Source organism: Cornus florida, unplaced genomic scaffold (genome assembly GCF_030987335.1).
Source record: "Cornus florida cultivar Cherokee Brave unplaced genomic scaffold, ASM3098733v1 CherokeeBrave_3.0.0_Hap2_Chr08, whole genome shotgun sequence".
Taxonomy (NCBI): Eukaryota; Viridiplantae; Streptophyta; class Magnoliopsida; order Cornales; family Cornaceae; genus Cornus; species Cornus florida.
In genome coordinates this window covers 1,901,144-1,915,544 of record NW_026775578.1, presented here as the reverse complement: position 1 = coordinate 1,915,544, position 14,401 = coordinate 1,901,144, and positions in this window count along the sequence as shown.

Genomic DNA, 14,401 nt, shown 5'->3' with positions numbered 1-14,401 from the left:
TCTTGTAAATAACCAATAGTTTAAGGAGGTTTAATACACTTTACCCCATAAATATCACATATAAATACCTGTTTAATAATTTATTTAGGGTTAGAACTTGCCATAAATATCAAATGTTAACCACAGTTTCATAGGATTATTATTTCTTTAAATGTGAGAACAAGAAAACCTGGACTAAAAAAAATATATCTAAATTGTGATTGAGACATTAACAATTATTAAGATATAGCAATAACAATTATAACATGAACTTTCATGCGGATATTTTATGGTTGTGTTGTACAAGTGCCAAAATTTTCTTTTCCCATTTCCAAACCCATCGTTATCGAGATCCAATAAACAAAAATTTGGCTCAATTTAAATAAATAAAGAGTCAAGTGCGTAAAACATCTCTAAAGTATATTTATAGTGTATATTACATCCCTCATGTGCAAAAAACACTCCTAAAGTTTTAATTTTGTACAAATAGGTCCCTCCGACAAATTTAAACCCTAAGTTGACTAAATTACACTTACTAAACTATTTTATAAAATATATAAAAATAAATAATTTTATAAAATAATTGAAAATGACACTATTGGAGATGCCTCTCACGTGCAAAAAACACTCCTAAACTTTCAATCTGGTGTAAATAGGTTCCTCTAACACATTTAAACTCTAAGTTGACTAAATTACTCTTATTGAACCATTTTATAAAATATATAAAAATAAATAATTTTATAAAAATGATCGAAAATAACACAATTGGAGGACATCGGCAATGGACAAATAGAGATAAAAATATAAAATAAAAGTATAAAAGAAAAGTAAAGATAAAAATAAAAAAAACGAAAAATAAAATGCGAATTAAAATAATTTTCCAATGCACGCTGATATTCGCAAATTTTTTTTTTTTTTTTTTTTTTAACAGTGTTGATACGAAAAAAATAAAATAAAGAAAAACAAATTTTAATACAAAAGAGTAAATTGAAATCTCAAAAAAATTAAATCATTGTTCTACAAATTCTCAAATTTTTTTTTTTTTTTAAAAATGTTTAGAGATATATATAGAGAAAAAAGTTTTAAAAATATATATATAAGGTAATATGCACATAACACCACTATACCATGAGATTAGTAGCACATATGCCCCCTTGAACATTTTCAAAAGAGTAAAAGGGCAAAACGGGTATTACAATACTAATTTATGTCATAAGGGGTATTTTTGTATAATGTGAAAATATTAGGGATGTTTTTTATACACTTTTTAAAATAGAGATAAAAGTACCATGCAGAGTATACTTTAAAGGTGTTTTCTACACTTGTCTCGCATATAAAAAGTACTATTCTATCTTGCATTCACTTGATAAACGCTGAACTCGGAATGCTGATTTTTTTCTTATTTTATTAAACATTTAATTTGATAATTAGTTGACAACTAAAATTTAATAATCTGTTAGCTAAGTAAGCCTACTGTCATGCCCCGCCTATGGAGGTTACGCCACGCAGGCGACACGCAAGAGCTGAGGAAGACGCTGCATGGCAACTACTTGGCGAGTGGACTTTCTAAAGTCTTCCGGAGTTATCTAAAGGTTGTGTGGAAGATTCTAAATATGTGTAATATATTATAGAGTTCTCCAGAATTGTGTGGAGTAGTATGGAGAGTTCTAGAATGTTGTAGATACTAGTAGATAAGTATGAAAGTGTGAAGAAGGTGAGAGAAGATTCTAGAGAATCGATCTCCACCGTTGATTAGAATGCATCCTAGCCATCCATTAGGGATGGGGATGCCTATAAATAGAAGTAGGACTTCATTTTGTAGCCAACAAGTCCTAGAGTGAGTCTTGAGAGCCTTGTAGAAAACTTGAGTGCTAGTCTTGTACAAAGCATTCTTTGAAGTAATAGAAGTGCTCATTCCTTACCAACTTGAGTGTCTTAGTGTGTGTGAATGTGCAAGCCAAGTGAGGAGAGGGCGAGAGCCACTACAACACTAGTAAACGCACGAGGGGAGTGTGTTGGCTAAGGTGTGCATGGGAGTTAGGCTGACCAAGTACTTGCGAGAGTGGAAACAACGTCTTGGTGCTGCACGGGAGCAACTAGAGTGGTGCTAAAACTCTAAGCCCGTGACACTACGCTAAATTTGATTAAATAATAATTCAATTTGACATAATATAACATAAAATATGCTATAAATATATCTTATAAATCTCTATATATGTTATATACGTAGTATCAAAATGTTCCTCCTTCCCTTTACAAAGAGTTTAAATACCTAATTCCTTTGTAATTCATTTTAAATTTGTTTGCTGTGATTTTCTTTTTCTTTCTTTTAATCATTGTTTGGCAACCTCTTCTTACATTATTTTTTTATAACAAAATTAATACTTTTAATGGATTGGATTATTAAAATTTAAGATTAGTAACAAATAAAAAATGAATTTCTTCATAAATAGTCTGTCTAAGTTATCTGATTGGATCCAACCTAACCGAATCCGAATACAGGTGGCATTTACATACACTCGGGTAAAATAAGTCTATAGTCCTTTCCTGTACATATACGGTCCATACATATAAGTTGCATACATCTAAAAAGGTTAATTTTACTGACACGCCTCAAGTTTGATCAAATATCATATTGAAATATCTTTTGCAAAAAATTATTACTCATATCCCAAATCACTTTTTCATGACTGACACCATCAAAATGAAAAATATCATTTTTACCCTCATTTTGTTAATACCTTTTAATAAAAACATCAAAATTATATAATTACCCCATCATGTATAGTTAATCTAAAACATCATAATTATACATATATACATACATACATACACCCTCAGTGCCTCACCCTTAGGGTCAGTTTGGTGCAGTGGAAAAGGGAGGAAAGGGAAGGGAAGGTGATGGAAGGGGATTAAAAATTTGTGTTTGGCAAAAATTGTTGGAAGGAAAAATAACGAAAGGGAAAGGTTTTGTCACGCCCCGCCTATGGAGGTTACGCCACGCAAGTGACACGCAGGCGCTGAGGAGGACGCTGCATGGCAACTGCATGGCGAATGGAGTTTCTAGAGTCTTTCGGAATTGTTTAGAGTTGTGTAAAAGATTCTAGATATGTGTAGCATATTCTAGAATTCTCCAGAATTGTGTGGAGTAGTATGGAGAGTTTTAGAATATTGTAGATACTAGTAGATAAGTATGGAAGTGTGAAGAAGGTGGGAGAAGATTCTAGAGAATCAATCTCCACATTCGGTTAGAATGCATCCTAGCCGTCCATTAGGGATGGGGATGCTTATAAATAGGAGTGGGACTTTATTTTGTAGATAACAAGTCCTGAAGTGAGTCTTGAGAGCCTTGTTAAAGCCAAGGAAGAAGAAGGCGCCGGAGCCTAAGGAGTACGATGGGGCAAGGAATGCACGCCATATTGACAACTTCTTCTGGCACATGGAGTGGTACTTCGAGTGCATGGAGATCGAGGATGATGAGGAGAAGGTGCAGACAGGCACTATGTACCTTACGGACACTGTTGCCCTATGGTGGAGGCAGCGCTTCACTGGTAGAGGCGCAAGAGCGGTTAACACATGGGAGGAGTTCAAGAGGAAGTTCTACCCCGAGTGTGTCGAAGACCTTGCCATGATCAACCTAAGGCGCCTGAAGTAGAAGGGCAGCATAAGGGAGTATGTGAAGGAGTACTCCAACTTGATGCCAGAGATCCCAGAGATGCCGGAGCGGCAACGCGTGTGCTTGTTCATTGATGGGTTACAGTATTGAGTAGCCACAAAACTAAGAAGGAAGGAGCCTAGAGACTTGGCATCCGCAATGGCTATAGCGGAGCGCCTTGAAGACTTTAGGCGCGATGACAAGAGGGCTACGTCTCCCGGAAGGACCACGGCAAAGGTGGGGGAGACCGACACTTCAAGAAAGAGGGTTTGCCCAAGTCCAGTGATGATGAGCACAGCGATGAGGAGAGATGCCTATGCCATGATAAGGGTAAGGACCATGGAGAGAGGTCCAAGGCTAGTGGCAAAGGGGAGCGCCGCGACAAGGGTAAGTGGGAGCCGCCGAAGTGCTACTTGTGCAAAGGGCTGCACATATTGCGATACTGCCCCAACAAGAAAACCATGAGCGCCCTTGTGAAGGATAAGGGCAAGGGCAACATGGACAAAATGGGCAGCGATGAAGACAGGTGCATGGGGGCTATGCAGATGCTGAATAGCATGGTGCATGACACTAAGAAAAAGGGCAAGGCGAAGAAGATAGCCGGGGTGCACTATGTGGATGCGCAGGTTGGTGGAAAAGCCGTGCAAGCGTTGGTGGACACGGGCGCCACACACAACTTCATTACCCCGAAGGAGGCGCAGCAACTTGGCTTGGAGATGCGTAAAACGGAGGGCTGGATCAAAGCCGTCAACTCTGAGGAGGCACGCTTGAGCAGAGTGTGCAAGGAAGTGGAACTATGCATGCAAGGATGGAAGGGCAAGGCCAACTTCCAGGTTGTGGAGAAGGACGACCACGACATGGTACTGGGGTTGGAGTTCATGGACAGGAACAACGTCGCGCCACTACCATACCTTGGTGCGTTGATGATACTTGGAGGCAAAGAAGGCAATGCCACATGCATGGTGCCGCTCGTAGGCAGAAAGGAGAGTCCAGAGGTGGCAATCAACACGATGGAGCTCGTGAGGACCTCACATCTCCCGAATGTGGCGTGTACATTTGGGCCAAGGACATATACGCAAGTGTTGATGACTTGTGAAAGACTGGGTCAGCTGAAGAAACCGTGACAAAGGCGTCACGGAAATGGGTGGGGGAGAATGTCACGCCCCGCCTATGGAGGTTACGCCACGCAGGCGACATGCAGGCACTGAGGAGGACGTTGCATGGCAACTGCATGGCGAGTGGAGTTTCTAAAGTCTTCCGAAGTTGTCTAGAGTTGTGTGGAAGATTCTAGATATGTGTAGCATATTCCGGAATTCTCCAGAATTGTGTGGAGTAGTATGGAGAGTTCTAGAATGTTATAGATACTAGTAGATAAGTATGGAAGTGTGAAGAATGTGGGAGATGATTCTAGAGAATCGATCTCCACCATCGGTTAGAATGCACCTTAGCCGTCCATTAAGGATGGGGATGCCTATAAATAGGAGTAGGACTTCATTTTGTGGACAACAAGTCCTGATGTGAGTCTTGAGAGCCTTGTAGAGAGTTTGAGTGCTAGCCTTGCACAAAGCATTCTTTGAAGTAATAGAAGTGTTCTTTCCTTACCAACTTAAGTGCCTTAGTGTGTGTGAGTGTGCAAGCCAAGTGAGGAGAGGCGAGGGCCACTACAACACTAGTAAGCGCACGAGGGGAGTGTGTTGGCTAAGGTGTGCGCGGGAGTTAGGCTGACCAAGCACTTATAAGAGTAGAAGCAACGTCTTGGTGCCGCACGGGAGTAGCTAGAGTGGTGTTAAAACTCGAAGCCTGTGACAGTTTGGAGGGTTAACACAAGGCCTGAACAGTGTTTTGCTTATCCTCCCAAAAATGGGAGGAAAATGAAGGAAAATGAAGGAGAGGGTTGATATATTATTTGGGATGCCTAATTTGCCCCCAAGATTACATATACATACAAGTTAGCAGTTGCAAAGAGAGTGAGAGACGATTAGTGGCTAAAACTTGCGAACGGCGAACCCGAACTGGAACAGCGGCGATAGAAATTGAAAGATATGGGTTTTGATTTTCTGAACAATCTGAAATGATATATCGATACGGGTTTTGAACTTTTGATTCTTGCAGACAGATAGATAAACTGAAATATATGGGTTTTGAACTTCTGATTCTTGTAGTGCAGAGAGACAGAAAAAAAGAGAGAGAGAGAACAAGTTCAGAGTTGAGAACTAGAATAGAGATGGAGGCGGAGAGATTGGGGAGGCTGAAATGATTTGCCCTAAATTTTGTTTTTTCTTTTCTTGTGGCCAATCATCCATGTGTGCACAAAGGCCATTTATTACTTTTTTTTTTAGGAGGTTGCTAAAATTTTGCTATTGCATTATTTTTAGTACTAAATACATAAATGTAAAAAGGGTATGTACATGTTTGTGTGTGTTAAATGTATAGGTGATAATATATATATATATATAAACATATATATTATATTTCAAAATAGAAAAGGGTATAATAGTAAAATTTTTAAAATAATTCTCTTTCCTTTCTTTTCCGTTCTTTTCCCAAACATGATTATTATACTTCCCTTTCTTTTCCTTCATTAATCAACCAAACACGATGAGGGTTAAAATTATCCTTCTTTTCCCTTCCATTCTCTTTCCCTCATAACTAATATTATCATTTCCCTTCAAACCCATCATACCAAACATAGCCTTAATCTCACTGGTCATTCACACACACCCTCTGTATCTTCTAGTGTCGGCCACCTCTCACCACTTCATCACTAGCACCCGAATTTGTTCAAACCCTAATTTTTCATTCATGGTTTGTTCCATTCTCTGCAACATCAACAGTTCCATCAAATACACCGAAGCCAATTTCGCAATAGCCTCCTCACACCCTACAATTTGAGCAATCATCGTCGTGGCGTCCTCCACCACTTCGAACTGCCAACTAGCCCATCCTTCATCACCAACTGGATCAAAGCCGGAACAACCCCTAATATATATATATATATTGAAGTTCAATCATTAATTTCAATTGATTCACGTCATGGTTTGACGACGGCCGTTCCAATACGCCAAACTGAATGTAGTGAATGTGTGGTTCAAGAAAAGCCTTTTATGTCAAATTTAAATTTATAAAAACCACTACCAACACTACTACTAACGTAGCAAGAGTGAGTAGGGATCGTCCCAAGGGATTATACGTGTTGGAATTTCAACTTCGACTCTAGCGTACCAAATGATTGCAAAAGAGAATTGGGTTGGTTGATTACTTCTAGAAAAGAATTAATTAAAATGCAATAAGATAAAGAGTAAGTAAGAAGGAAAGGTCTTGGGGTGTAGAGATCACCACCAAACAATACTATTCCAAACCATAATCAAGTGACTAATGAGGGAAATGAATGTGTTGCAACAATGTTATGTGTATAAAAGACATTCAATTGGCAAGGGTGACTCAACAAGTGCAAATTGTCTCAATCAACATGTGTGAGGCCACAATACATCTATTGGTAGAGGAATATATTGTCTAGACATCATGTGAAGAGAACAAAATATCAAATCAAGTCATTGAACCTTTCATTAAGCTCATAGTCCAAGCAATCCATAAGGATGACTTAATTAAACATGCATTATCTAAACATCATGTGAGAGGCCACAATTTATCTATTGGGAGAGGAATAAATTGTCTAAACACATGTGAAAGATACAACATATCATAACTAGTCATTAATCCTTCATTAAGCTCACAATCCACATACAACACAATATTAGAGGAATATGCCATTTGGACTCACAAGCATGGAACATCAAACATCAAGAGTAGATTGTCCTCCCATCTAACATTACACTATCACTACACTAAATCTACACTACTAGTATGAAAATAAAGCTATTTAGACTAGGGAAAAGGCACAAGCCATCAAGAATAGGCATAAACCATCAAATGAACCAAAATAGCATTCATTAAGCATATCATCTTGATAATCTCTAGATCTATAGCATCAATACACATAGACATGCATCAAAAACACTAAATCTAGAGATAAGCACATGAATATCCTACTCTAGCATACATAGACATATGGGTAGAATAGAATAGTCAATTGGAAGCATTAAACCATACAAACCATGAAATAATCAAGATTTATATATACATGAATATCAAGATGTATCATACAACACTAATCCCTCAATAATACACAAGATTAGAGTATAAAAAGAATGCTTGGGGCTAACTCTAGCCCCAAGAGGATGTCTAGACACTCATGGTAGTGATGGTCCAACCCTCAAGGGCTAACTCCATGGCTGCTCCTTGTTGGTGAAGATCTCCTCCAATGGTGCTCTAGCTTCCCTCCTTCTTCCTCTCCAAGAATAGCCTCCAAGATGATTTTCAATGTGTGACAAGAGACTCTAGACTCTTCCCCAAAAAAGTGTATCATATTCCTTATATAGGTAGGTCAAATACACCCTATGATGAGTTGTGGTCGTGCAAGGCATATTCTCCAATGATTGGGTGAAGGACGGAATAAATGAGCTGGACTTTAACTTTTTCTCGCTGGAGGAAGTTCGATCGATCGAAGATGGGTTCGATCGATCGAACTGCATCTTGGATCGATCGAAGTGGTCTGACTCCTCCGGATAAGGACAAGGCTGAGATATTTCGAAGATATTTATGGGGGAAAGGACAAAAGTGGTTGGTAGGCGTACAACTGTGGATAAGATCAATCATTTGAATAGGATAAAATAGGGTTCGATCGATCGAAGGTGATGTTAGATCGATCGAACTTGGAATTTCAGCAAAGGCCAAGGTTGGATTTATCGAGAAGTACTGTGATCGATCATAGATGTTCGATCGATCGAACTCTAAGTTGGATCGATCGAACTTTTCAGCTACACAACTTTGATTCCTTTTTGCTCATTTCTTTCTCCACTTTGCTCCCTCCTTTGGTTTATCTCAGGATTGCTTCAATTAAGCTTTTATTTGGCTGAGTTAGCTCAATTTTGGGATTTAGTGCCTGAAAATATAAATAACACGTAATAAGTTTAAAACGGCAAAGTAAGATAGATAAAGGTACTAGAATGCTTAAGCTTAACGGGTTTAAATACACACTTTTCAGTGCTCATCACACCCCCAAACTTAAATATGGCTAGTCCCTAGCAATGAACTAAGAAGTAAAGGAATGGAAAGCAAGTAAAATGATAGCGCCACTTTCGTAGGGAACACGATTGCATTTAGCATATGCAACAAGCCTTTTAAACCCCTAGGTTACCCCTAGTGGACGAGTAAAGTCTCGTGAGGGTTTCCAGAAATGGTACCCACAAACATTAAGCTCATTCTTTCAAAAGAGGCACCAATATTGCAAACAAGCATTGGGAGAAAACTACCTCAAGTATGCAATTTTTCGACCGTTTCTAAGCAATCTCCCAAAATTTCAATATCAAGCAAGCAAGCATGGTCCTCCACACATCAAGAAAATGATCATGAAAATCGAAACAAGTCTAGAATCCATGTGAGAGGTCCGGCATCAAGTGTGTTGCTATCTTAGCTAACTAGAGAAGTAATCACATCCTTACCCTCAAACTAGCACACAAATCTAGTACCGATCATCAAGATAAGAGAGTTGACATTTTATTAAAGCTTTATTGTTCTAGGTGCGCTTATTCTTTTCACTCTATTTTTTTTTTTTTTTTTGTTTATTGAGGATCAAAGATGGAAGTATTGTGCAATGTGTTGATCTCTTAAGCTTTCTAGAAGATTCATGTAGCGAGCTTTAGGTAAATGACTCCCAAACCAGATGGCTTTAGGGCATTAGGTGTTAAGACACCCCTACGGACTTACAAACTCAAATCAACTAGGCTACAAATCAAGACAACAACCATCTAATCATTTCCCACTTCTCACCTTTTGGGAGAAGTCCTCACTTTTATTGCTTTTTGCAACTTCTTCTTCTTTTTTTTTTTTTTTTTTTTTTTTTAACCATTCAATTATTAACCTAGAGTTTGGGCCCTCCACCTTTTGGCACGAGAAGTTCACTGCTTAATGAGGCAAGAATCCCGGCTACTCAATGAAAATGGGTTGTTATCCACCTTTATCAAGAATGAAAGCTTTCAATGCACTACTAGCCCAATTGGGATATAACCAATTCAATAATCAACAAAGCATCTACCCCACAAATGAATGCTAGTGTGCACTGGTGCTAGTGTAGAATCCTAAAATGAATCTCAAAACAATCACAAAATCAGGATGATGTGGACCACAAATGCAAGCAAGATATCAATCTTTTGAAAAATTTACTCCTAAATGGCATTCTCAAGGCATACAAGGAGTATTGGACTCTCAAGTCAAGCAATTTTTAAATTTTAAGCAATATAGTCCTCAAAATATCAAAATCATAGCTAGAAATGGACCAAGTATAGAAATATCCCTCAAATACACAAGACATGCTCAAAATTTTGAATTTTAAAGTAAAACTGAAACATACACCAATACCCCCAAACTTAAACTGCACATTGTCCTCAATGTGTGAAGAGAACAAAGGAAGGAGTATACCAATGCTTTAGACATGAATGATCGGGATAGAAGTATCCAAAGTGGGTGGCATTGCCCCCCCAACTTGGGATAAACTATGGTCCTAAAAAGTTTACACTCGGATAAACTCATTAGATAACAAGATAGGATAATCAGTGCACAGTGGACATGCAAGTGTAAAATGGGATAAATAGAGAATAGAGAGAGAGGTGTAAGAGTGGTCCTGAAAAATTGGGCAGCACTCTCTCACTGAAGTCACTGTGGTGTACCTGATGGAGTCAAACATACAAATATGAGATACTAAGAGACATCCATAATCAAAAAGCAATATATAAAGAATATAAAGTGCAGGTACATCAATAAAATAATAAAGCCGACAGACCGGCCGCAAAGTATAATACAGTAACAGTGACAGTATAATACAGATCCAGAATAAAAGAAATGAAAGCATAGAACAACTGGAGGTGAAGTCTCAGGAGGCCTGATCGTGAAGATCTGCAGTGGCTGGAGGTGCAGGTGCAGGGAGTTGGCTGGAGAGATCGGCAAAGCAAGCCATGACATCCGCCCTGAAAGAGGTGAACTCAGTGCGGTGGGCAATGATGTCGGCTCGCATGGCTGCTACGTCCTCCTCCAGTGTCTGCAAACATGCTCCGAATCCGGGAGTGGGAACTGGAGACTCAGGCAGAGATGCCTCTAAAGAAGACTCCCGAACTCATTCCTGAGCAGCGGCTTGATCACTGGTATCATCGGCATCAGCATACTCCTCTGCAGGTCGCTCTGGGTCAATATCCATGCGATCGGTAGCCAGACCGACTGGTGCGTCGTCCGCTGCGACATCTGCTGCTGCTGGAGGTGCCGGCTGTGCCTGGTGTGATACCCCCTAATTTTGGAACACGGATTGATCAAGTCCGCGCACAAAATCAAGGGATATCAAAACAATTTAAGTATTTAACAAGCACAGAATACAAAGATGAATAATAAAGAATAAATAAACCGCTGAAGAAAACTAATAAATAAATATTACTTAATGATTCTCCAACAATTACAATTCGGAAATCCCATAACTCAAGGACCCCTTAAAACATTATCCAATAATCCAATACTATTTAAAAGTACACAAGATGAATAGACGAATGACAGTCTCCCAGCTGCGGATCCTCAACCTCGAGACTGGAACCTCTAATAACCTGAAAAATAAATCGTGGGTTAAACCCTACGAGCAAGTTCACTCTACCAGCCCTCTGAAAACCAATAAGCAGATCATCTCTGATCAAAACCAAACCTAATAAAGTTTTAACTTTAATAAAGCACGATATACATGTCTATATATAATTATATATACTATACTAATCACATCCATTAATAGGTTTATTAAATTTCTATACCTATTAAATAATTATTAAAATAATATTCATACCTAGACCAATCTATCATTTCATTTTATAAAAACTCCTTTGACCTTAATCCCATCCTAGTCAGTTGTCTAATCATTTAAACAACAAATTATAATAAAAGAAATACTCTATTTAATCCCAACCCGATAATGATTTTAATTGTTTAAATCACATATCCAAAATCCAAGTTTTGACAAATCATCCACGTCTTCCCCAATATTATTTTATTAATGTAAAATAATACACTAACCAGTAAGTACTAAACTATTCTCATTTAAGAATATCTAACCCTAATCCAATCCATACATACAACAACCATAGATGATATTTTAATCATCTAACACATAACAACGTAATTATGCTTTGGCAAATCAACCATGCCATTGTAAATATTTTTATTTATATATTGGCAATTCAACCATGCCTCCATAAGTATATTTATTTATACATTGGCAATTCAACCATGCCTCCGTGTATGTATATTGATACATTGGCAATTCAACCATGCCTCCACAGGTATATTTATTCATACATTTAATTAGCAATTCATCCATGCTTTCCATATATGTATTCTATTCATACAAATATTTAGGTAATATATTTAATCATTTGACAATTCATCCATGCCCACACTTTAACCATGAATTAACTTTAAAATTAACAATACGCTAAATCATACATAGCCATCACATGCATATTATACGCATATCATTAATTTAACAACCAGCCTATTAAGATATGCCAAATAAGAATGATAATATTAATCATCTTAAATGATTTATATATATATATACCTACACATATGTTATTAATGTATATATGTGTTTAACACCTTCTTTAATAATCCTTGATTATTTAAAATCAATATACATACATACATACATATATATATATATATATACACTTCCTTCCATAACAAATTATTAATTTATTATATTTACACAAATTAGTGCAACTAAATATGTCAGAAATAGTTTTTTTTTAAATACTCCATATTGGTTTAAATAGTTTTCCGACACTTTCTCACTAAAACATAAATATCTCCTAGTAGGATGGGAATCTGATAATGAAATTGGTACCATTGGAAAGAAGACGAAAAATCCTTGAATTTGAGCTCAAGAATGACCCAATTTCGATTTAAAATGACTAAGTTATGACCGTTTTAATTTCTAGTGTCGAATTAGGCCAACATAGTTTCCCACGCGCGCCCACGTGCTTACTATGCACTTGCACGCGCTGGATTCAAGCCTCCTTGTGTGCTGGTATTGGCTAAGCTCTTTCAGCTACCGTGAGCTCACCACACTGAATCCATCACTTCCTTTATGCCGCATCCAATGGTCACAAATGAGTGCGCAAGTGAACACGCTCACACTAGATTATTTTCTATTAACTATAATAGATCTAAGGTCCAGATCAGCGAGTGCACCATCTTCTCATGGTCTGCAATACACCAAATAATCCCATAGTTGACCAGACCACTTCTATGGTCCAGATACACATGCGCACCAAAGTTTTATGCGCCGCGATGCACCATATCAATTCACATAAGTTTAATTAATCAAATGGCCCTAATTGGCGTATACACCCTATTATCCTACACTGCGCCGCACTGGATCAATTCTTTATTGTGCCGCCGCTCCACATGCGCCAGTTACCTAGTGTATATATATATATATATATATATATATATATATATATAATTATTTTCCTAACAAATAATAGGAAAATAAATCCTAATAAATTCCTAAAAATATCAGAAAAATTTCAGAAATTTACAAAACAATTCTAGAAAAATAAAGAAACCATAATTAACTCTCTTGGGTCACAAATCCACCTATAGATTGATTTTAAAATATACATAACACCTATATATATCAATTAAAATCCAATAATCTAAAAATCAAATATAATAGTTTATACTTTTTAATTATTCCGATCTAACCATAATTTTTAAACAAATAAATTTAATTAAAGCCTTGATACTCAAGGTGAAATCCTTATGAGTTCTAAGAGAAAAGTTAGAGAAAACTCGCCTGAAGGTTTCGAAACGAAACCGACGCTTTAAGCTTTAATTATCTCTTCCAATTCCGACGTCCTCCTTTTCAGATCCGACCTCCTCCTTGTCAGCCCTTCTTCCTCCTCTCTCTCTGTCTGTTTTATTTTTCTAACGTGTAAAACCTTTAACCCTAAAGCCTTATGTGTATTTTTATACACCTTAAATTCCAAATCCTATTCCAACTAGTATTATGAATTAAAATAATAATCTTTAAATAATTTATATCTATAAACATATATATATATAAATATATATTCCTTCCATAATTAACTCATTAGTTAATTAAATCATATATACTTATAAATATCAATAAATATATATCTATATATATATCTTTCCATAACAATTATTAATTAATTATATATATATATATATATATATATATATATATATATATAATTGATACAAAAGTGATCATTTAAATAATTAAATAACCACGGACCTTCATTAATTAACCCAATAAGGTTTCATACAAGCCCAAGACCACATCTTTTGGTCTAACTTTCCTTAAGCCCAATCCAATTAATTTAAATAAATAAGATAATTAATTAAATACAGAAATTAAAATAACTAATTACATGAAGCACATAAACAAACAAGAATTTACAACTAAGTCATATAATACCAATAAAATCAACACACCAATAATTCAATCAATAATCAACCACACAAACAATCAATCATCATACATAATCACGAAATATAACTTAATTAAAATAAGATAATTAATCTAGCACTCAATAAAATAAAATAAATCATTGAAAAATAAAATAAAATAATTAATCATAATTAATAAATCTT